General features: G+C 40.1%; 1 protein-coding gene across 1 annotated transcript in view; it reads right to left on the minus strand.

Moving 5' to 3' along the window:
- The window catches only part of MGST3 (microsomal glutathione S-transferase 3), a 26,873-nt gene extending 18,385 nt beyond the window's left edge, over window positions 1-8,488 (minus strand). Inside the window, exons 1-2 of the mRNA XM_007457393.1 lie at window positions 8,478-8,488; window positions 151-175 (exon numbers count right to left, since the gene is read on the minus strand). The gene's annotated coding sequence lies outside the window, so the exon portion shown is untranslated. The remainder of the gene's footprint in view (window positions 1-150; window positions 176-8,477) is intronic.
- Between the last annotated feature and the right edge of the window lie 5,439 nt (window positions 8,489-13,927).

Here is a 13,927-nt window from a genome sequence, read left to right on the forward strand (position 1 = left end):
GAGAGAGAGAGAGAGAGAGAGAGAGAGAGAGAGAGAGAGAGAGAGTCCCTATTCAGCTTGGGATGGCCGAGATATGGGCGGTGCCCAGCGCAGGAGCTGAAATGCCTCCGAGGCCCACGCTCCTCGCTGCCCGCAGGTGCGGGGACTCACCTGGATCACCTTCGCTCGGCTGGTGCTGAACGCAGTGCGCAGCGGAAGTGTAGGTGCGGCACCCTTGGCCTCCTGCAGAGTGGGGCGTGGCCCGGAGTAGTCCCCGCCCCCTCCCGGGCAGCGCGAAGCCACGCCCTGAAGGCGGGGCTCTGGGTGTCAGAAAGAGCTGAGTACCACTTCTGGGCCGCTGGTCTTGAGGCAGAGACTGCATTTTCTTCCTCCTCACCGTGGTCCACAGATTTACCCCTCCTACTCCCAAATGCATTTATCTGTTCCTTTCTGCAAAGGCCCTCGTGGCCGCCTTCCTAAACTGTCCCAGCCAGTTCATACTTCTCGGATTGAGTTTGCAGCACGGTAGCACGGTAATAATTTATCCCCAGCAGAGCCACCGTAGCTTGCTTCTAGGGGCTCTGGGGTGAGGGCGGAGACACGGGTTTGCAGGGCGCGTGCGAGCAAGGGGCGGGTCACCAGAGCCGGTCTGCAAGGCTGGGATGGGTGCGTTCTGGCTGCGTCTAGGGTGTGCGGGGCGCTCATTGTCTCAGATTGCTACAGTCGCCAAGTGAAGGGATTTAGGGATGTTAGAGCCTATTTCCCTAACTAATGTTGTTAGTTTTGCGAAGATCCGGAAGCGAGCCCTGCCCGTATGGTGGCCGCACCCATCTTCGCCCACGCCGCCCGCTCGCCGGGGTCCAGCTCTTCGGGAACTAGACCGCACCGCCTCGGGGATCCACAGATCTTCGACAGCGAATACAAGCCCCAGTTAGGCCCTCTAGTCCAAGTCCGATGAGGTCTTGAGTGAGGCCTGCAGGCAGGGTCGAGCCGGAGGGAGTAGAGCTTGCTTCTAAGTGCCGTTAACTCAGCCTTGGAACCGCCGACGGCAGAAGGCACCAAACTTTCCAGTTTTCACGTGCCTTAAGTGCGCCCGTCACCCCTTTCCTCTGGATACCCCACATCCTACTAGGGATTGCCACATCTGGGCCACCCCTAGTGTCTCTTATGTGGGAGTACTTCCCCTCTCTACGAGAGCCTGTGCTTCCAGGTTGAGGTGTAGAAAGGCTGGAATCTATATCTTACAAGGCTCTAGGCTGGGTGTTGGTTCCTTTTTGTTGATTTGTCATATCCACACATCCGGAAGTATTTTGAGGTCTCGTAAAATCTTTACTATTGTTGTTTAAACAACTTCCAACCATTCTCACGCTTTTAACTTTTTCAGTACAAGAAGGCCTTACATGGTAGGGTTTCTGGCATGTTGATTGTAAAGGACTTGTTTTCACTGAACACTGCAAGTAGCAAAAGTAGGAAAGCATTTTTACATTATTGAGGGACATTTTTTCCCCCTTGCGTCTATAGACTGACGGTGTTCTCTGTTGTACTCTTTGTCTACCTCCCCCCACCCCTCCCCATGCAAACCTCATTTCATATGTTGAAACCTAATCCCCTCTGCCATGGTATCATGGCTTGGGTCTTTGCCAGGTATTAGTTCATGAGGGTAGAGCCCTCATCAATGGGATTAGTGTCCCTATAAAAGAGACCCCAGAGAGCTCCCTTGGCCCTTCTGTTGTGTGAGGACACAGGCAAGACAGCCATTTATGAACCACGAAGTAGGCTTTCATCAGATACTGAATCTGCCAGCACCTTGATCTTTGCCTTCCCAGGCTCCAGAATTTGGAGAAATAAATGTTTGCTGTTTAAGTAACCCATCCTATGGCATTTTTGTTATAGCAACAAGTCAGAAGTAAGACACTTACTGACTGTTCTATATAAGAAGACATGGCCTGAGGTGGTAGAAGGAATGATTGAAGAGTCAAGAGCATAATTCTGGCCCCTCCTTTCCTTAAGTACTTGTTTCACACAGACAAGTACCTTACTTTTAAAAAATCTCATTATAAAAGTAATATTTGTTTATTGCAGACATTTTGGAAAATCTGGGGAAAAAATCCGCAAGAAGCAAAAATGGAATCATACTGTATTACTTTTTGTTGTCTGCTTTTTCCATTTCATAAATTATAAACCATTTCCCTTTTTCTTTCTTGAACAGTTTATTCTGCAGCATTATTTGGTACTGATTGCACATCATTTCACAGCATGTACATACCAATCCCCTCTTGTTGGAACTAGCTTGTTTTCAATTCTTTACTATTACAAGCAACGTATAACCTTGTAGATAAATCTGTATGCGTGCTCTTATTTCTTTTGGCTAAATACCCTTAAAGAGGAATTTCTGGGTCAGAGAATACATACATTTTAAGGTCCTTTGATATCTATTAACAAGATGCACTCCAGGAAAAGATTTATAATCTCCAACACTGAATATTAGATATCATTTTCCTCCACCTCACAGTGAGGATAAGACCTGTCTCACAAAGTTATTGTGAAGTTCAAATGAAATGAGGACAGAAGTCCTACATTCCGTTTGACACAGGATAATATATTTTGCAAGTTCCTTTATAACAACATGAATTATGATGTAGAACACTTTGGCTCAGAGGTTACTCTGTCCCTACTTCACTCACCATTGGTTCTTTCTCCATTTACAATGTCTTCTTCCAAGCCTCTTCATAAAGTCACCATTGACCTCGTAAGCTCTCTCTATCCTTGGATTCTCAAACATCGCTCTCTCCGGATTCTTTTCCTTCTGCTCTCCTTTACTAGTTCCTCTTCATCAACCTGCATCTTCAGATGTATTCAAAATTCTCCAAAGTGCTATCCTTTATTTTTTCTTCTCACTCTTCTCTTTGATGAGTCTCTTCTTTGACCCTCTTATTGGTTGCATCCATTCCTGTGGTTATTTGGGTTTTTAGAGGCCAAACACTCATCTCTTTTGGGAAAATCCCTCATTTTATGTATGTTCTTTGTAGGTAGTGCTTATCGAAATATACAAGTTGAAAGGCAATTCTTCCTCTCCCTCATTTCAGAGGAGATAAGGGGGTGAGCACATGCCTTCATCTTTGCCAATCAGATGTTACTTCCAAGAGAATGAACAGCAACAAGGGGACATTTGGAGCTCCCATTCATTCACGTGGCTGCAGCAGTGGATGGACCAGAACTCTCTGAGGGGCTTTTCTGACCACTCCATTGAAAACTGCAACTTCTCTCTCCTCAAGGCACTCTTTATCCCCCTTCCTTGTTTTATTTTCTACCATCTGACATATTTTTGGATTTAATTAACTGGTTTGTTTATGACCTGGGTGCCCCATTTGAATGTAAGTTGCATGAAGGTGGTGGTATTGACTCTTCACTGCCGTGTCCCCAGTGCTCTGAGGTTCCTGGCATGGAGTATGCACTCAATAACTATCTGTTCAATGAATACACATATGGCTAGTTCTTGTTGCCTCACTGTCTGGAACTCCCTGGGTTTGTGACCTTTTCATGAAGGCTGTCCCTCCAGCCTACCAATGATTCTGGGAGTCCCCATAGCCTTCCAAGAAATACCCTATTTGGCGAGTTAACCAGAGTCAGTTTCTGTTTCAGGCAGAACCACCTACTGTATTACAGGCTTCTAACCCACAGGGTAACTAAAACCACATTCATCACCTTTCCCAGCAAACCTTTATGTATTTCAGCAAAGGACATTCTAAGTAATTACCTTAGCTGGAAACTTAGCACCACTCCTTGTCTTTCACTCCCTGGGCTTGGGAATCAGATAGTCCTGCAATGGAATTCCAGAATAGTCATTTATTTAGCTGTGAGATTCTGGGGGGAAATTATATAAGTTCTCTGAAAATTTTTTTTTACCTGCAAAATTAGTATACCAATACCCATCTTGCTTGGCTTTTGTAAAAATAGCATAAAGTCTGGGCCTACTATAGGCACTTAATAAATGCTGTTGTTATTAACCGATTCTTGTTGATGACACCTCAAAGCAGTCTCCCTTCTAGTCCCTCTGCCCTAGTTTATGCCTCAAGTCTCCTCTAACCTAGACAATTACAGTAACCTTTTAACTGCTTCTCTTTAGACATTCATCACCCAGCTACAATCATAGTTACCCTTCTAAAGCAGACCTCTCCTTTGGTGACTGACTAATGCCTTTAGGATGGAGTCCAGACTCTCCTACATGATATTTCAAGATCCTTTAGCAGTGTAGCCTCAAACTGCTTTTCCAGAATCCTCTCATTTAACATCAATTTCATAAACATTTGTTGAATGCCTACTAGATGCCAGGCAGGAACAGGACCTGCATTTTCATAGGGGAAATCGCCAGTAAAAACAAGATAATTACAAATCGTGACTGAGATTTCAACCTGAAGCTTTAGGAGGCATGGACAACTTCTGTCGTCTCTTTTGTGCTCTGCCACGCATGTGAAAAGAGCATGTTTCAGGAAGCCATTGCTTCTTCACTCTGAGTCCCAGAATGGGACACATGGCTTGCAGACCCAAACCTGATTTGCAATCTGGAGCCAAACTTGGCTGAATACAAACAAGGTCAGTCAAGCCTAGCACAAGCACAGCCAGCCTGCAGACTTGTATGTGAGGCATAAATATTTACTGTAACTCACTCTGAGTCTGAGCTTGTTAGTTATTTTAGCAAAACTGGAATAATACAGAGATAGAACCAAGAGAGCTTGTTTGTGGGCTGGATGTGTGGATAAGGAAAAGAAAGATATCAAGGCTTCTGTCTTGAGTAATATAATGGAGAAAGGCATCAGTTACCAAGGAATTACCAAGGTAGAGAAGATTGGTGGGGGAAGGAATTTGGGTTAGGGAGTCAAGTTCAGTTTTTGACATCTGTAATAGTCTGTGTAGGCTAACTGTTGTTGAACAAATAACCTCAAAATAGCAATGGCAGAACACAATAGATTTTTCTTTTCTTGTTCATAAAACAGTTCAGTGTGAGTATTCAGTGAGTGATGTTTTGTTCATTGATTCATGAATCCAAGCTCTTTCTGTCTTGTGACTCTGCCCCGCTCTAGAGCTACATCCAGCTGCATGGGAAGCTAGGAAATGCTTGGCTGGGAGCTCAAGGTAATAAGGATTTGGTGAACAACTAGCTAGTCTCTGCCACTGCATCTTATTTTGAGATACCTCTTAGATATCCAGGAGAAGACTGAGAGTTACTATAAGAGTCTGGCTCTCAGGTCTGAGCTTGAGATACACTTTTGGAAATGAAAGACATGTGGATGGTATTTAAGATCACATGTAGATGGAACAGAATGAGGTCAGGATAGAGATCCCAACTGTTGGGCTCTTCAACATTTGGAGGTTGGTAAAGGAGGAGGAGCTGGCAAAGGAAAACAAGAAGAAGGTAGGAATTCATTACCAGTGAGGTAAGAGAGAAACCAAGAGAGAGTGATTTACAAAGCCCAGAGAGGAAGAAGGAGTGGTCAACTGGCAAATGTTGCTGAAAGGTCAACTAAGATTTGGAAAGAGAAAGGACATGAATACGAGCAGCTTCAGAGGAGCCACGAGCAGCTTCAGAGGAGCCCCGGGGAAGGAAGAATGCTTGATTGAAGATGGGTTGAAGAAAGAATTGCAGGAAGTATGAATATGAGGAAGTAGAGAGATAAGAGTGTGTAGACAACTCTTTGATATGTTTGGCTGTGAAGGAAGTAGAAAAATAAAGGGTCAACAGGAAGATGATGAGTGGCCTAAATAAGGCAATAAGTAGAGATTTTGATGATGTAAGAAATGGTATAACTAAAGGAGGCAAATCCTTGGACAGCCAAGAGTAGATGGAAGAAGTGGAGAGACTGTACTGATAAGAGAGCTACTTTATAGTAGCAGGAGGGGAGAAAAAAAAAATAAAAAGGATGTATTTTTACTAGGGAAATAGTGTTAGGGAAGGACAGGTATCCCCATGCTTCCCTTCCTTCCAGGTGGAGGGAGCTCAGCTATTGTGGCTCGTAGTTTCCCTCTTTGTCCCTGCCCATGCTGTCCCCGGGGAGGTGAAATGACTTCCGTGATTGGTGACTCTGGGAAGAATAAACTGAATATAGTTGGCTCAAGTTCACTCTTCTTACTCTTGGGAAGAGAAGATAAACACACATTTATCAGTCATACAAATAAATGTGAATATACACACACACACACACACACACACACACACACACACACACACACATGCCCTGTTTGGGCTGCTATAGCAAAATACCACAGACGGGTGGCTTACAAAAACAATAGAAATTTAGTTCTCATGGTTCTGGAGGCTGGAAATCCAAGATCAGGGTGCCAGCATGGTCAGGGGAGGGCCCTCTTCCGTGTCTTAGATTTCTCACTGTATCCTCTTTGCCCTCGTGACCTAATCACTCCCCAAAGGCCCCATCACCTAATACCATCGTCTTGGAGGTTAGGATTTCAACATATGGATTTGCAAGGGGGGACACAGATATTCATATCATAGAATATGTGTGTGTATATATACAAATATATATATATATATATATATATATATATATATATATTTATATCTTTGTCTGCTGAAAGGGTAATGACATCCAAGTAGCAAAGAACACACCTAGGACCCAGATCCTGATTGTTTGATTTCTAAATACCATTCTCCACTAGGAGAAACCAGGGATTCTTGGGAAAATGGCTGAAACCTAGGTCAGCCTGGAAAATTTTGTTGTACTAAAAAGTAAAGGTGTGCTAATAAAAATTTGATATTTAATATAAATAAGGATAGTATGAAATTATAGTTATTTAAATAAAAATCTGTGAGCCATATTGACAATGTATAGGTAATATGTAAATGCACACATATATATATATGTATGTACATAGGTATATGGGAGTTCTCGGTAATATATAACTTTTCTATAAGTTTGGAATTGTTATAAATTTAAAGTTAAAAATATTACAACTCCCATTGTCCTTACCCTGATAAAAATATTTTTAAAAATATAAAATTTATATATGTATTGTACATTTAAATATATTTAACTCCCATCTTATCCAGCTTCTCATTCTCCCAATAGCACTTTTCAGTATCTATCACATTCTGTAATTTACATATTTATTACATCATTTATTATTGTTTGTCTTCCCTCCCCCACTGCTTCTTTAAAGAATGCAGGCTCCACAGTAGTTCACTGACATATGCTAGAGGGCCTAGAACATCATCTGGCATGTAGTAGGTGCTCAATATATATTTATTGTTCAATGGATGAATGGACTAGAACTTTCTGGGTCTCAAAGGTCATTATGGCTGACTCTCTATGGGCCTTTCTCCTGGTTTCTTCAGAGGCACCTCTGCTGGCACTTCTCACGGTGCAGGTGACGTATATCATCCCCTCAGCCTCTGGTTTTCCTGTGGTGTCTTTTGGTCAGATTTTCAGTAGGGTTCCCATCGTCCTTCTAGGAGATCCTCTTTGGTCAGAATTTAGAAGGGCTCCAGGCCTGATCCCTGTCCATGTTGTGGCCTACATGTGGTCCTTGGCAGCACTCATACATCATTTACCCTCATTAGGGAGGTAAGCAGGCTTCCAGTACAGTCTGGTCTTTCACCCATTCGATTTATCATTCTCCACACCAATCAACACATCCCCCTCCAACTAGGGAACACCTGTTTAGCTCTTAAAGCAGTCTGCTTAAAGGTCCTCACACCATGCTTGAGGTGTGAAGGAAGCACCACTCATCTATACCCCTTGGGGATAGATGGGAACTTCAATACAGAAACCTCTTCCTAAGTCCTTTCTAATCTTCAACCTCCCAAACCCTTTTGTACCTTTGATAGGCATTACTCATTTAACTGGGTTTTGTAAACCTGCTTATACCTTTCTGCATGGTATTCTGTCTCTCCATTTACTTTGGTATCTGATACATGGTGTCTCAGTCAAAACTTCAGGTTTAACATCTTGTTGCACATGTAAATCCATGACCCACTGTGGCTCAAAGATATATTGCTACCAAATAAATAACTCATTAATCAAAAAGCAATTTCAAAATAATTCAGGTGCTTTTTTGCATTTGTCCCCCAAATACCATGAAGGGGATTTAAGATTACAGTGATATATCTAAAAGCTTCCTTTCCCACTTCTGTTTATATTCCTCATATATCACAGCTGTTCTCATTCCTCTGTCTTCCAGATTTTCCCTAAATTCTTCCCCTGGCCTTAAGAGGGACCACTTTTTCCCCTCCCTTTCCATTTCTGCCATATTTTGTAACCCTAAAAATCCCAAAGAGAGCTTCCCTGGTGGCGCAATGGTGGAGAGTCCACCTGCTGATGCAGGGGACACGGGTTCGTGCCCCAGTCCGGGAAGATCCCACATGCCACGGAGCGGCTGGGCCTGTGAGCCACGGCCGCTGAGCCTGCGCGACCAGAGCCTGTGCTCCACAATGGGAGAGGCCACAACAGTGAGAGGCCCACATACCGCAAAAAACCAAACCAAACCAAAACAAAACAAGCATATGTATCAATAATTAAACACAAATGGATTAAATGCTCCAAGGAAAAGACACAGACTGGAAGAATGGATACAAAAGCAAGACCCTTATATATGCTGTCTATGAGAGACTCACTTCAGATCTAGAGACACATACAGACTGAAAGTGAGGGATGGAAAAAGGTACTCCACATAAATGGAAATCAAAACAAAGCTGGAGTAGCAATACTTATATCAGACAAAATAGACTTTAAAATAAAGACTGTTACAAGAGATAAAGGACATTACATAATGATCAAGGGATCAATCCAAGAAGATATAACAATTGTAAATATATATGCACCCAACATAGGAACATCTCAATATATAAGGCAAATATTAACAGACATAAAAGGAGAAATTGACAGTAACATAATAATAGAAGGAGATTTTTACACTGTACTTACATTTACATTGATGGACAGATTATCTAGAAAGAAAATCAATAAGGAAATACAGGTCTTAAATGACACATTAGACCAGATGGACTTAATTAAATTTGTAGAGCATTCTATCCAAAAGCTGCAGAATACACATTCTTTTCAAGTGCACATGGAACATTATCCAGGATAGATCACATGCTGGGCCACAAGGCAAGCCTTGGTAAATTTAAGAAAACTGAAATCTTATTAAACATCTTTTCTGACCACAACACTATAAGATTTGAAATCAACTGCAAAAAACACAAACACATGGAAGCTAAACAATATGCTACTAAACAACCAAGGGATCACTGAAAAAATCAAAGAGGAAATTAAAAAACAATACTTAGAGACAATTAAAATGAAAACACAATGATCCAAAACCTGTGGGATGCAGCAAAAGCAGTTCTAGGAGGGAAGTTCATAGTGACACAAGCTTACATCAGGAATCAAGAAAAATCTCAAACAAACAACCTAACCTTACACCTACAGGAACTAGAGAAAGAAGAACAAACAAAACCTGTAGTTAGTAGAAGGAAAGAAATCATAAAGATCAGAGCAGAAATAAATGAAATAGAGACTAAGAAGGCAATAGAAAAGATCAATAAGACTAAAAGCTGTAAAATAAAGTACAAGAGATAAAGGACATTACATAATGATCAAGGGATCAATCCAAGAAGATATAACAATTGTAAATATATATGCACCCAACCCAGGAACATCTCAATATATAAGGCAAATATTAACAGACATAAAAGGAGAAATTGACAGTAACATAATAATAGAAGGAGATTTTTACACTGTACTTACATTTACATTGATGGACAGATTATCTAGAAAGAAAATCAATAAGGAAATACAGGTCTTAAATGACACATTAGACCAGATGGACTTAATTAAATTTGTAGAGCATTCTATCCAAAAGCTGCAGAATACACATTCTTTTCAAGTGCACATGGAACATTATCCAGGATAGATCACATGCTGGGCCACAAGGCAAGCCTTGGTAAATTTAAGAAAACTGAAATCTTATTAAACATCTTTTCTGACCACAACACTATAAGATTTGAAATCAACTGCAAAAAACACAAACACATGGAAGCTAAACAATATGCTACTAAACAACCAAGGGATCACTGAAAAAATCAAAGAGGAAATTAAAAAACAATACTTAGAGACAATTAAAATGAAAACACAATGATCCAAAACCTGTGGGATGCAGCAAAAGCAGTTCTAGGAGGGAAGTTCATAGTGACACAAGCTTACATCAGGAATCAAGAAAAATCTCAAACAAACAACCTAACCTTACACCTACAGGAACTAGAGAAAGAAGAACAAACAAAACCTGTAGTTAGTAGAAGGAAAGAAATCATAAAGATCAGAGCAGAAATAAATGAAATAGAGACTAAGAAGGCAATAGAAAAGATCAATAAGACTAAAAGCTGGTTCTATGAAAAGATAAACAAAACTGATAAAACTTTAGCCACACTCATCAAGAAAAAAAGGAAAAGGGCCCAAATCAATAAAATTAGAAATGAAAAAGGAGAAGTTACAACCAACACCACAGAAATACAAAGGACCATAAGCGACTACTACAAGCAACTAAATGTCAATAAAATGTACAACATAGAAGAAATGGACAAATTCTTACAAAGGTACAGTCTCCCAAGACTGAACCAGGAAGAAAGAAAATATGATCAGACCAATTACAAGTACTGAAATTGAATTTGTGATTTAAAAAACTCCCAACAAACAAAAGTCCAGGACCAGATGACTTAAAAAGAAAATTCTACCAAACATTTAGAGAAGAGATAACACCTATCCTTCTGAAACTATTCCAAAATATTGCAGAGGAAGGAACACTCCCAAACTCATTCTATGAGGTCACCATCACACTGATACCAAATCAAAGAAACCACAAAAAAGAAAAATTACAGGCCAATATCACTGATGAACATAGATGCAAAAATCCTCAACAAGATACAATCAAACCAAATCCAATAATACATTAAAAGGATGAGACACCATGATCAAGTGTGATTTATCCCAGGGATGCAAGGATTCTTCAATATCGGCAAATCAATTGGTGTGATACACTACATTAACAAATTGAAGATTAAAAAACATATGATCATCTCAATATATGCAGAAAAAGCTTTTGATAAAATTCCACATCCATTTATGATAAAAACTCTCCAGAAAGTGGGCATAGAGGGTACACACCTCAACATAATAAAGGCCATGTGTGACAAATCCAAAGCTAACCTCTCACTCAATGGTGAAAAGTTGAAAGCATTTTCTCTAACATCAGGAAGAAGACAAGAATGCCCACTCTTGCCACTTTTACTCAACATAGTTTTGGAAGTCCTAGCCACAGTAATCAGAGAAGAAAAAGAAATAAAAGGAATCCAAATTGGAAAAAAGAAGTAAAACTCACACCGTTTGCAGACAACATGATACTATACATAGAAAATCCTAAAGACGCTACCGGAAAACTTCTAAAGCTCATCAATGAAATTGGTAAAGTTGCAGGATACAAAATGAATACACAGAAATCTGTTGCATTTCTATACACTAACAACAAGAGATGAGAAAGAGAAGCTAAGGAAACAAGCCCATTCACCATCACATCAAAAAGAATAATATACCTAAGAATAAACCTACCTAAGGAGGTAAAACACCTGTACTTTGAAAACTATAAGACACTGATGAAACAAATTGAAGAAGACACAAACAGATGGAAAGATATACCATGTTCTTGGATTGGAAGAATCAATATCATTAAAATGGCTATACTACCCAAGGCAATCTACAAATTCAATATAATTCCTATCAAATTACCAATGGCATTTTTCACATAACTAGAACAAAAAAGTTTTTAAATTTGTATGGAAACACAAAAGACCCCAAACAGCCAAATTAATCTTGAGAAAGAAAAACAGAGCTGGAGGAATCAGGCTGTCTGACTTCAGGCTATACTACAAAGCTACACTAATCAAAAGTATGATACTGGCATCAAAACAGATATATAGATCAATAGAACAGGATAGAAAGCCCAGAAATAAACCCATGCACATATGGTCAACTAATCTATGATAAAGGAAGCAAGAATATACAATGGAGAAAAGACAGTCAATTCAGTAAGTCTGGGGAAAACTGGACAGCTACATATAAAAGAATGGAAATTAGAACATTCTCTAACACCATATACAAAAATAAACTCAAATGGATTAAAACTTAAATGTAAGACTGGATACTATAAAATTCCTAGAAGAAAACACAGACAGAACACTCTGACATAAATCACGGTCATATCTTTTTGGGCCCGTCTGCTAGAGTAATGGAAATAAAAAGAAAAATAAACAAATGGCACCTAATTAAACTTAAAACGTTTTGCACAGCAAAGGAAACAATAAACAAAATAAAAAGGCAACCTACAGAATGGAAGAAAATATTTGCAAATGATGTGACTGACAAGAGATTAATTTCTAAAATATACAAACCACTTTACAGCTCAATATCAAAACAATAAACAATTCAATCAAAAAATGGGCAGAATATCTAAATGGACATTTCTCCAAAGAAGACATACAGTTGGCCAACAGGTACGTGAAAAATTGCTCAACATCACTAATTAATAGAGAAATGCAAATCAATACTGCAATGAGGTATCACCTCACACCAGTCTGAATGGCCATTGTCAAAAGGTCTACGCAGGGCTTCCCTGGTGGCGCAGTGGTTGAGAGTCCGCCTGCCGATGCAGGGGACACAGGTTCGTGCCCCGGTCCGGGAAGATCCCACATGCCGCAGAGCGGCTGGGCCCGTGAGCCATGGCTGCTGAGCCTGCACGTCCGGAGCCTGTGCTCCGCAACGGGAGAGGCCACAACAGTGAGAGGCCCGCGTACCGCAAAAAATAAAAAAAATTAAAAAAAAAAAAAGTCTACACATAATAAATGCTGGAGAGGGTGTGGAGAAAAGGGAACCCTCCTACACTGTTGGTGGGAATGTAAATTGGTGCACCCACTATGTAGAACAGTATGGAGGTTCCTTGAAATAGTAAAAATAGAGTTACCATATGATCCAGCAATGCCACTCCTGGGCATATATCCAGAGAAAAATCTATTTTGAAAAGATGCATGCACTGCAATGTTCATAGCAGCACTATTTATAATAGCCAAGACATGGAAGCAAACTAAATGCCCATCAACAGATGAATGGATAAAGAAGGTGTGGTATATATATACAATGGAATATTTCTTAGCCATAAAAAAGAATAAATCATGCCACTTGCAGCAACATGGATGAACCTAGAGACTATCAGGCAAAGTTATATCTGGACATAATCCAGACAGAGAAAGACAAATATCGTATGATATTTCTTATATATGGAATCTAAAAAAAGATACAAATGTATTTACAAAACAGAAATAGACCCACAGTCACAGAAAACAAACTTTTGGTTACCAAAGGGGAAAGCGGGGGAGGGATAAATTAGGAGTTTGGGACTAACAGATACACACTAATATATATAAAATAGATAAACCACAAGGACCTATTGTATAACACAGGGAGCTATACTCAATATTTTGTAATAGCCTATAAGGGAAAAGAATCTGAAAAAAAAAATATCTGAATCACTTTGGCATACACCTGAAACTAACACAACATTGTAAATCAACTATACTTCAATTTAAAAAAATTAAAAAATAAAACTGTTTATATTCTTAAACGAATTATGAGAGAGATGAGTCCAGGCAAGAACTGACCTGTTTTCAAGCAGAAAAAGACCAGATAGAGTAGACAGAGTCCAGAATTTGGGGCATTTCTCGAATGAATCTCAAACTGTAATAAATCAAACTGTCCTTGCTCAGACACTTCCTGTTAGGCTTTCCCAGTCAAAAAGAGCCCAGCTCTGAGGTCAACATTAGAATAAGGCTATTGCTCTCCTGCTATGCCTTTGTTTCAGATGGCCTTGAAAAAAATCTTTTCATAGCTGC

This window comes from Lipotes vexillifer, unplaced genomic scaffold, assembly GCF_000442215.2.
Source record: "Lipotes vexillifer unplaced genomic scaffold, Lipotes_vexillifer_v1.1 scaffold1048, whole genome shotgun sequence".
Classification (NCBI taxonomy): Eukaryota; Metazoa; Chordata; class Mammalia; order Artiodactyla; family Lipotidae; genus Lipotes; species Lipotes vexillifer.